The following is a 9,092-nucleotide window of genomic DNA, read 5'->3' as shown; positions in this document are numbered from 1 at the left end:
TGTTCTTATCTTCTTTCTGATTTTCTTACTTTAGATAGAGACTTGTCTAATTTTCTTACTCTAGACAGATACTTGTCTGATTTTCTTACTTTTGACACACATAATTATATATAATGCACGCAGATGAACCGGCAATGGATGTATGGTGATAGACACACCTCCGAGTACATTAAGGGCGTGCATAAGTTTCTCGAAGTGGCTGAGGCAAACAAGCAGAATGGTTTTATGTGTTGTCCATGCCCTAAATGTGGGAATACGAAGTCTTACTCTGACCGGAAAATCCTTCACACCCACCTGCTTTACAAGGGTTTCATGCCACACTATAATGTTTGGACGAGGCACGAAGAAATAGGGGTCATGATGGAAGACGGCGAAGAAGAAGAGGACAATGACAACTATGTGCCCCCTGAATACGGTGATGCTGCAACGGGGGGAGCTGCTGAAGATCAAGAGGAACCAGACGATGTGCCCGACGATGCTGCAACGGGGGAAGCTACCGAAGATCAAGAGGAACCAGACGATGTGCCCGATGATGATGATCTCCACCAGGTCATTATCGATGCAAAGATGCAATGCGAAAGAGGAGAAGCTGAAGTTCGATCGCATGTTAGACGATCACAAAAAAGGGTTGTACCCCAATTGCGAAGATGGCAACACAAAGTTGGGTACTATACTGGAATTGCTGCAGTGGAAGGTAGAGAATGCTGTGCCTGACAAAGGATTTGAGAAGCTACTGAAAATATTGAAGCTTCCAAAGGATAATGAATTGCCCAACAGTACATACGCAACAAAGAAGGTTGTATGCCCTCTAGGATTGGAGGTGCAGAAGATACATGCATACCCTAATGACTACATCCTCTACCGCGGTGCAAAGATGCAATTCGAAAGTCAAAAGGAGAAGCTGAAGTTCGATCGCATGTTAGATGATCACAAAAAAGGGTTGTACCCCAATTGCGAAGATGGCAACACAAAATTGGGTACCGTACTAGAATTGCTGCAGTGGAAGGTAGAGAATGGTGTGCCTGACAAAGGATTTGAGAAGCTATTGAAAATATTGAAGAAGAAGCTTCCAAAGGATAACGAATTGCCCAACAGTACATACACAACAAAGAAGGTTGTATGCCCTCTAGGATTGGAGGTGCAGAAGATACATGCATGCCCTAATGACTACAGCCTCTACCGCGGTGTATACAAGGATTTTAACGCATGCTCGGTATGCGTTGCATTGCGGTATAAGATCAGACGAGATGACCCTGGTGATGTTGACGGCGAGCCCCGCGGGAAGAGGGTTCCGACGAAGGTGATCTGGTATGCTCCTATAATACCATGGTTGAAACGACTGTTCAGAAACAAAGAGAATGACAAGTTAATGCGATGGCGCAGTGAGGACCGTAAGAAAGATGGGAAGTTGAGAGCACCCGCTAACAGGTCGTAGTGGAGGAAAATCGAGAGAGAGTACTGGGCTGAGTTTGCATGTCACCCAAGGAACGTATGGTTTGGTTTAACCGCGGATGGCATTTATCCTTTCGGGGAGCAGAGCAGCAATCACAGCACCTGGCCCATGACTCTATGTATGTACAACCTTCTTCCCTGGATGTGCATGAAGTGGAAGTTCATTATGATGCTAGTTCTCATGCAAGGCCCTAAGCAACCCGGCAACGACATTGATGTGTACCTAAGGCCATTAGTTGAAGAACTTTTACAGCTGTGGAATGGAAATGGTGTATGTGTGTGGGATGAGCACAAACAGGAGGAATTTTACCTGCACGCGTTGTTGTTTGTAACCATCAATGATTGGCCCGCTCTCAGTAACCTTTCAGGACAAACAAACAAGGGATACCACGCATGCACGCACTGTTTAGCTGACACCAAAAGTATATACCTGGACAAATGCAGGAAGAATGTGTACTTGGGCCATCATCGATTTCTTCCGACCAACCATCAATGTTGAAAGAAAGGCAAGCATTTCAAAGGCGAGGCAGATCACCGGAAGAAGCCCGCCATGCGTACCGGTGATCACATACTTGCTATGGTCAATGATTTACACGTAATCTTTGGAAAGGGTCCCGGCGGACTAGCTGTTCTGAGTGACGCTGGGGGACACACACCCATGTGGAATAAGAAGTCTATTTTTTGGGACCTACCCTACTAGAAAGACCTAGAGGTCCGCTCTTCGATTGACATGATGCACGTGACGAAGAACCTTTGCGTGAACCTGCTAGGCTTCTTGGGCATGTATGGGAAAACAAAAGATACAGCTGAGGCACGGGAGGACCTGCAATGTTTGCATGAAAAAGACGGCATGCCTCCAAAGCAGTATGAAGGTCCTGCCAGCTACGCTCTTACCAAAGAAGAGAAGGAAATCTTCTTTGAATGCCTGCTTAGTATGAAGGTCCCGACTGGCTTCTTGTCGAATATAAAGGGAATAATAAATATGGAAGAGAAAAAGTTCCAAAACCTAAAGTCTCATGACTGCCACGTGATTATGACGCAACTGCTTCCGGTTGCATTGAGAGGGCTTCTACCGGAAAACGTCTGATTAGCCATTGTGAAGCTATGTGCATTCCTTAATGCAATCTCTCAGAAGGTGATCGATCCAGAAATCATACCAAGGCTAAGGAGTGATGTGGTCCAATGTCTTGTTAGTTTCGAGCTGGTGTTCCCACCATCCTTCTTCAATATCATGACGCACGTCCTAGTTCATCTAGTTGACGAGATTGTCATTTTGGGCCCCGTATTTCTACACAATATGTACCCCTTTGAGAGGTTCATGGGAGTCCTAAAGAAATATGTCCGTAACCGCGCTAGGCCAGAAGGAAGCATCTCCATGGGCCATCAAACAGAGGATGTCATTGGGTTTTGTGTTGACTTCATTCCTGGCCTTAAGAAGATAGGTCTCCCTGAATCGCGGTATGAGGGGAGACTGACTGGAAAATGCATGCTTGGAGGGGACTCAGTAATATGCAGGGACAGATATTCTTGTTCTCAAGCACACTACAAAGTACTAATGAACTCTACCTTGGTGACCCCGTATGTCGATGAACACAAGAACAGTCTACGCTCCAAACACCCGGAGCGGTGCAACGACTGGATTACAAGTGAACACATCAGGACTTTCAACAGTCGATTGGAAACACGTCTCAGAGGTGAGAACACTGTTTGTGTTGAGCTGTACTCGTTGTCCAGGGGACCATCTTCGACTATATTGACTTACAAAGGATACGAGATAAATGGGAATACATTTTACACGATCGCCCAAGATCAAAAGAGCACCAACCAAAACAGCGGTGTTCGCTTTGATGCAGCAACCGAGAGGGAAAAGGACACATATTATGGTTACATGGTAGAGATATGGGAACTTGACTACCGACATGATTTTAAGGTCCCTTTGTTTAAGTGCAAATGGGTCAATCTGTTAGGAGGCGGGGTACAGGTAGACCCATAGTATGGAATGAGAACAGTGTATCTGAGCAATCTTGGGTACACTGACGAACCGTTCGTCCTAGCCAATGATGTGGCACAGGTTATCTATGTGAAGGACATGTCTACCAAACCGAGAAAAAGAAATGATAAGGAAGCGAATACATCATACGATGAGCCAAAGCGCCACATAGTTCTATCAGGAAAAAGGGACATCTTGGGAGTGGAGGGCAAGACAGACATGTCCGAAGATTATGAAAAGTTTCATGAAATTCCTCCCTTCAAAGTCAAGGCTGACCCAAGCATCCTGATAAATGATGAAGATTATCCATGGTAATGGCGCAATAAGGAAATGACACAAGCGAAGAAAAAGTGAAGACTTTCTCCACAACTATTATGATGATACCATGCCAACTTTCAACCTTTTCATAGTTCATTTGAAATGCCTATTGTAACAGACAAGTTTCCGTATGAAATCCTGATACTTTGAAAGAGATTGTCTGTTTTGTACATGAAGTGCATCCATTTTTTCAGAGTTCATTTGAAATACTTTTCAATTTCAGGGTCTTATAGCTCAAAATAATCAGTAAATGCATGAAAAATAACTATGAAGTCAGAAAGGGTTGAAAATTGATGATGTGATTTTGAATGGTGCATTTTGAACACACAAAAAGTCAGGAGTTTAAATAAGTTGTAAAAAATGAAATCCCTGTGTAACAGATGAGTTTCCGTATGAAACCCTGATACTTCGAAAGAGATTGTCCATTTTGTACACGAAGTGTATCCAGTTTTTCCCATACTTCGAAATATTTTTTTGATAGAAACTAAAATAACAAAATATGTTTTTGAATATAATGATAAAACACACAAATATTAAATAGCAGGAAAAAGAATCACTCAAAATATATGTTTATAGTGAAGTTATTCACAAACTAGTGATTCACACAAATTTCAAAGAATTAAAATTTAAACTATTCAAAATTGGAAACTAATGGAGTAACAAAAAGTACATAATTATTCTGAGCTAAAAGAAAAAAAATTAAAAAAATAAAGAAAAAACAAATAGAAAATAAATAATTCAAAAAACAAAAAAATACTAGAAAATATAAAAACAAATGCCGCCTAATGGGCCACATAGCCTGCATACGACTAGAAACCCGTCTGTACATGGGCCAGGATGCAGGCCCGCAGGCCCAATAGGCCCAACATGGCAGTGACAAGGGTAGGCAAGTAATGCCTGCATATTAGAGAGGAGCTCAACACCTGAGCTGCAACGCAGCTTATAAACAGGTGTTGAGCTCTCTCAGCTAGCAAGGTGGGACTAAACTTCCCACTGCACTGCGCCGGCACGAGGCCTTTAGTCCCGGTTGGTGGCACCAACCGGAACCAATGCACCCCTTTGGTCCTGGTTGGTGGCACCAATTGGAACCAATGCCCCCACTTTAGTCCCGGTTGGTGCCACCAACCGGGACCAAAGCCCTCTGCTTCCCGCCCTTTGGGCTGCTGAAAAGAGGCCTTTGGTCCCGGTTGGTGCCACCAACCGGGACTAAAGGGGGCATTGGTCCCGGTTGGTGAGACAAACCGGGACCAAAGCCTCTGCTATATAAGCCAGCACTTATCCAATTTTCAGATTTCCATCGGCAGTTTCCCCTCGCCCGATGACGCCGCGAGCTCGATCCACGCCGCCGTCGTCGTCGCCCGTGCCCCCGAGCCCATGCCATCGCCCGTCGCTGTCGCCCTCCGCCCCCCGCCTCCGTCGCCGTCGCCCTCTCCCGCACGCCCCCGAGATGTGTTGCCCGTCAGCGTCGCTGTCGCCCTCCGCCCCCGGCCCGCCGGCGTCGCCGTCGGCCTTCGCCACCCATGCCGTCGCCCTCCGTCGCCCGATGTGAGCCGTCGCTGCGCCACGACTCTGTTCATTTTTTCCATATAATTTGTATTATTTTTTTGTTCATTGCAATTTTTTCATATATATATAATGTATATATATGTATGGATGTGGTATGTATGTATGAATATAATGTTCATAGCATTTTTTTGTTTATATATGTCTTTTTATATATGTATTAATTTTTTATTTAGGTTAATTATTAGTAGATATCGATTTTAGGTTAGTGCTTAGTAGTTGAACTAGTTGATTTAATTAAACTACTTTCTTAAATTTTACTATATATAGAAGTACTTTATTTTTAGTAAGAACTACTTTATTTTATTTATTTATAGTAAGTGTTTAGTAGTTGAACTAGTTGATTAATTAATAAAACTACTTTATTAAATTTTACTATATATATAAGTATTTTATTTTTAGTAAGAACTACTTTATTTTATTTATTCATAGTAAGTGCTTAGTAGTTGAACTAGTTGATTAATTAATAAAACTACTTTATTAAATTTTACTATATGTAGAAGTAGTTTATTTTTAGTAAGAACTACTTTATTTTATTTATTTATAGTAAGTGCTTAGTAGTTGAACTAGTTGATTTAATAAAACTACTTTATTTTAGCAAGAAAATTAATAGAACTAGTTTATTTTATTAGTTCAAGCAATTAATCCCGCATCGACGTCAACGATGCCTATCCCGCATCCTTGTCGTCGACTTGGCGGAGGAGGCCGGCTTGATCAGAGGGGCCATGTCCGGGACTGGGCTCCGCCGGGCTGGTATTGGGAGGTGCTACCTTCCGGGGGCGTAGGTTGGTGAGGAGCCAGCCTGTTGTTGACCCGATCCTTGTTTGGTGGCGGTCACGTGGGCCAGTGATGGTGCCGAGGCTTCTGGACACCGCGGAGGTGGTACGTCACCGTGTCAGCGAGGAGGACAAGCACGTCCGTCGCTACATGGTTGCGTTGGAGGGCAGGTTTGACAATACCTGGCAGGTTCTTCAGGGATCTCACTGGAGCTATGATCCTGTGATGGTTCCTTCTCTTTTGGTGTCCATCTCCCGCGACGATACCCGTCGGGCGCTACGGTTCTAGCTGTATTAGCGATGCTATGTATGATAGTATTCAAGGAGTATTACTAGTGATAATATTCGATGATGTACGGACACAAGAGATGATGTACTTTTGCTTATAATTGAATGCATGCTAATTTGAATACTACTTTATTTTACGATTTGGTTTTTCTTATTGAATGCTCAAATTGGAAAAGTACTCCTACTTTGAATGCTAAAATTGGAGAGCACTATGCAGAAATCTAGGAGCCCCCTCCTTCATCCGTGCCGTCGTCCCCGTCACCGACCCTCCTCCGACCTCGAGGTGAGACCAGACAAATCTCCATGTCAATATGAGTCCTATAATATGAGTCCTCGGGTTGACTTTAAGTTTTTCGATTCCCCACCTATATGAGAGGACGAAGAATCCTGACTGTTGTCGTGGGGGTAGCTTGTCCTTCGTTCCCGTGTGCTAGACACAATGTGTAATGCACTCGGGAATGAAAGGAGGAGCTACCATAATCGACGGTTGCAAATGTCATAGAGGAATTAGTGAGGGAGAGTCTCCAACCATATATATATATATATATATATATATATATATATATATATATATATATATATATATATATATATATATATGAGAGGACGAAGAATCCCGACTGTTGTCATGGGGGTAGCTTCTCTTTCATTCCCGTGTGCTAGACAATTTGGAGTAATGCACTCGGGAATGAAAGGAGGAGCTACCATCACCGACGGTCGAATATGTACACCACATGAGAGCTGAGAGTTTTTTAGTACATATATTTCATTGTACAAGTTTAATATTTGAATTATGAACATAGGAAATGTCGTACTCGGACGATGAAAACCGCCCGGGGGAGTGTGATTGGTGCCACGACGACCGAGGTATGTGCGACAGGTTCCTTGAGCTGGACGAAGATCGGCGCTTCAGCATTAAGCTCGAGGAGACCTTCGATGTTGAAACGTTACGCAATGACGACAATATTTTTTTTCGTAATTAAGCATGACTTCAACTATTTTAACGTGTACTTTTCATCTTTTCCAATTAGACTAGCTTATCCCATGCTATGCAAGAAGCTATGTCTTGGAGAGGATGGGTTTTGAAGACCATGAAAGTATGGCAAAAAAGAAAATTCACCTAAGGACCCATCATGGTGTGGATTTTGAAGTAAAGCTGAACAATTCTAAGAGTGTAACCCATTTTGGTTGCAAAAATTGGGAAGCACTTTGCAAGATGTATGGTTTTGATGAGCGTATGCTTGTCACCATGGATCTTGGTGATCCTGAAACTGAGCAAGACAATATGGGCAGGTCCTTGTTGATACGCTTCCAATTCTCCCCCTATGTGAGCTTCTCAAGCATAGTTATTAAGTAATTTATATTGTTTATTTCAAAATAATTGACAGCTTATTTCCATTGATAGCTTATTTTCATTCTTCAAAGAATGTGCGGAAGATGGTAGACAAAACCCACTACATCGATGGCTGTGAATGAACTTATAAGGAGAAAAATCATCTGATCGCATTTTGTAATAATCTTGAGAATTAATTACAATATCTATAATCGAACTCCTCAACATTATGGTCAATACGTGCCACTAGTGCACGTTTTGAACTACGGTAACTACCATGGAGATACCCTGGCAAGATTTTTTACTATTACGACATCCGTGCATCTTTTGCATACTTCTAAAACTAGTACATCATTGCTAACTACGAAGTTATTACTATGTTTTTCAACAGATAATCCCGAATGATTGTGTGCCATTCTGATGTATACGCACGGTCGCCTTGATCTTTTGAACATACAACCAGATCGTCCTACGATTCTCAACTCTCCACACCGGATTTCTAAAAGAAGTGGAGACATGACAATCGAAGAATGTAAAAATGTATGGATAGTCGAAAGGAGGTTCTTGGAAGCAAAAGGAAGCGAAGCGCAAGAATTGGAGACAGGATGATCTCCATTCTCCATAATGGGGAGTCAGGGTCTATACTGTTTTATGCTATTTTACCTTAAAGAGGGTATTTATACCTCATAATGATGATCATGTGCTAATAACAATTAAGTAGGGTTGGTTCGATGACTATATGAGGATGATGATCGTATGACTTGTTATTAATAATGAGTAGAAGCTGTATGATGATGATTAATTAGCAGGACTTGTTATTATATATGATGATGCATGATGCGAGTGGGTGAAATGAATATGGATTGGATTGAAGTGAAGGAAACATGCATGCGGTGCATGTCGAAAATAGTACAATCCAAACTTGATCAAGTTAGGATTAGTATTACTTTCGACATGCACCACATGTTGCCTTCACTTCAATCTAAGCCATGTTAACGTTAGGCATAGCAGTAGCATTGGTAAACCAAGCACGGAGATATATAAGAGAGGACACTTCTCTCTATTAGCTAGCTAATAACAACCTAAATTAACCCCCAAAACCCCAAAACCAGCCCTTGAAAAAAACCTCAGCTCCAGCCAGCTGCTGACGCATGGATGCCTATTGGTCCCGGTTGGTGTCACCAACCGGGACCAAAGGCCCCCGTGCCTGGGTTGGCCGCAGCGGCCACGTGGAGGCCCATCTGTCCCGGTTCATGTAAGAACCGGGACTAAAGGACAAGCGCATTAGTAACTGTTCGGGTCTACGGTAGGGTGCGTCAACTGCAAATTAAAATTTTCCTACACGCAGAACAACAGGAACATGCTACGGGAG

Source organism: Triticum aestivum, chromosome 3B, assembly GCF_018294505.1.
Source record: "Triticum aestivum cultivar Chinese Spring chromosome 3B, IWGSC CS RefSeq v2.1, whole genome shotgun sequence".
Lineage (NCBI taxonomy): Eukaryota > Viridiplantae > Streptophyta > Magnoliopsida > Poales > Poaceae > Triticum > Triticum aestivum.
Note: the sequence above shows the minus strand (reverse complement) of the source record.